Here is a 2500-nt window from a genome sequence, read left to right as displayed (position 1 = left end):
AAAAGAGAAATATTTCTCTTGAATTGGTAGAGAGAGAGAGAGAGAGAGAGAGAGAGAGATTTCTCCATAATTACTTGAAAGACAGAGAGAAAATGACAGAGTATCTCATCAGTTCATCCATTGCCATAAAAAGAGAAATATTTCTCTTGAATTGGTAGAGAGAGAGAGAGAGAGAGAGAGAGAGAGAGAGAGAGAGAGAGAGAGAGATTTCTCCATACAGTAATTACTTGAAAGACAAAGAGAGAAAATGACAGAGTATCTCATCAGTTCATCCATTGCCATAAAAAGAGAAATATTTCTCTTGAATTGGGAGAGAGAGAGAGAGAGATCTCCATAATAACTCGAAAGACAAAGAGAGAAAATGACAGAGTATCTCATCAGTTCATCCATTGCCATAAAAAGAGAAATATTTCTCTTGAATTGGAGAGAGAGAGAGAGAGAGAGAGAGAGAGAGATTTCTCCATAATAACTCGAAAGACAAAGAGAGAAAATGACAGAGTATCTCATCAGTTCATCCATTGCCATAAAAAGAGAAATATTTCTCTTGAATTGGGAGAGAGAGAGAGAGAGAGAGATTTCTCCATAATTACTTGAAAGACAAAGAGAGAAAATGACAGAGTATCTCATCAGTTCATCCATTGCCATAAAAAGAGAAATATTTCTCTTGAATTGGGAGAGAGAGAGAGAGAGAGAGAGAGAGAGAGAGATTTCTCCATAATTACTTGAAAGACAAAGAGAGAAAATGACAGAGTATCTCATCAGTTCATCCGTTGCCATAAAAAGAGAAATGTTTCTCTTGAATTGGTAGAGAGAGAGAGAGAGAGAGAGAGAGAGAGAGAGAGAGAGAGAGAGATTTCTCCATAATAACTCGAAAGACAAAGAGAGAAAATGACAGAGTATCTCATCAATTCATCCATTGCCATAAAGAGAAATGTTTCTCTTGAATTGGTAGAGAGAGAGAGAGAGATTTTCATAATTACTCGAAAGACAGAGAAAATGACAGAGTATCTCTCCAGTTCATCCGTTACCATAAAAAGAGAAATTTTGCTCTTGCATTGGTAGAGAGAGAGAGAGAGAGAGAGAGAGAGATTTTCATAATTACTCGAAAGACAGAGAGAGAAAATGTTAGAGTACCTCATCAGTTCATCCATTATCATAAAAAGAGAAATTTTGCTCTTGTATTGGTAGAGAGAGAGAGAGAGAGAGAGAGAGAGAGAGAGAGAGAGAGAGAGAGAGAGAGAGAGAGAGAGTTCTGACCAGTTTTTACAGCGGCCTCTAACTTCCTTATAACGAAATCAGTACCCACGTAAGCAATCTCTTTTGGGCAAAAACATCCTCTGAGAAACTATCAACACAGTGCAGTTCTCTTTTGTAAACACCCAGCTTCTTTTATTGTATTTACATACAACTTTACCAATACATGTCATGTACAGCATATTTGTTTCAGCGATTGTGTTTTTAATTAGTTTCTTTTATGTGTGTATTTGACATTTTTATGTCAGATTCTCTGTATTAACTTTTTATTATTATTGGGGCAAGTTAACTTTCACAATATAATTGTGTGTATTTAAGAGAATATTTATAATTTTAACCAAGAACAAAAATGGTAGTAAAAGTAATAATAAACTGCAAATGAAGTAGATGGTTTTGTAAGAACATTTACCCCTTCTCTCCCCCTACCCCAACATCTGCTGTCATATGGCCAGGTGTACAGGGATCAATTGGCTGATGCAACTTCACCTGTGATCACATGGCAGTATTGCGTCGTATTTTCCGGACATTGGGCTATGTAAGTAAACTATTATTATTATTATTATTATTAGTAGTAGTAGTAGTAGTAGTAGTATGATAATAATTATTATTATCATTATTATTAGTAGTAGTATTAGTATTAGTATTTTTTATTATAATTATTATTATAATTATTATAATTATCATTATCATTATTATTATTATTATTATTATTATTATTATTATTATTATTATTATTATTATTATTATTATTATTATTATATCAGTCACTGAAATGGCAAAACAGTTAGGTATTCTTCGAAATCTTTTTTTTTTTTTTTTTTTTTTTTTTCAAAAGAAGAAGCGATTTCATACAATTAGTTCATTTTCGATTATGTTAACAGGAAACCGGCTTCTTACAGAAAAGAAACTGAAAAGTAAAGAATAAAATATAAAAGAGAAAAAAAGAATGTTAAGTCTATAACAAGTGAGCATTTGCCTCAAGTTTGAAGTTCTGAAGTTGAACATGATTCGTATATTAGATTATGAAGTTCATTCCCTAATCTATTCACTACAGGAATAAAACTTGCATTACACATTCTTCTTCTTACATACAGTTACGCTGATATATACAGTTCTTATATACTGTATAAGTCATTCGAATAGTCTTCTTTTTTCAATTACTGTACAGTAGAGAATTTAAACTGGCAGTTTTTATATCCTCGTATAGGTATGCCAAGTTGTTCATTTTTATTGATGTCAGGATGCC

The 2500-nt window shown here is 32.6% G+C and overlaps 1 long non-coding RNA gene across 1 annotated transcript in view; it reads left to right on the top strand.

Annotated features, from left to right (window-relative positions):
- Nucleotides 1–2500, top strand: part of LOC137616966 (uncharacterized) — a 144924-nt gene that overhangs the window by 66586 nt on the left and 75838 nt on the right. Inside the window, exon 3 of the long non-coding RNA XR_011039530.1 lies at nucleotides 1707–1789. This is a non-coding gene — a long non-coding RNA (uncharacterized lncRNA). The remainder of the gene's footprint in view (nucleotides 1–1706; nucleotides 1790–2500) is intronic.

Source organism: Palaemon carinicauda, chromosome 23 (assembly GCF_036898095.1).
Source record: "Palaemon carinicauda isolate YSFRI2023 chromosome 23, ASM3689809v2, whole genome shotgun sequence".
Taxonomy (NCBI): Eukaryota; Metazoa; Arthropoda; class Malacostraca; order Decapoda; family Palaemonidae; genus Palaemon; species Palaemon carinicauda.
Note: the sequence above shows the minus strand (reverse complement) of the source record. Positions and strands in the feature narration are given on the sequence as shown.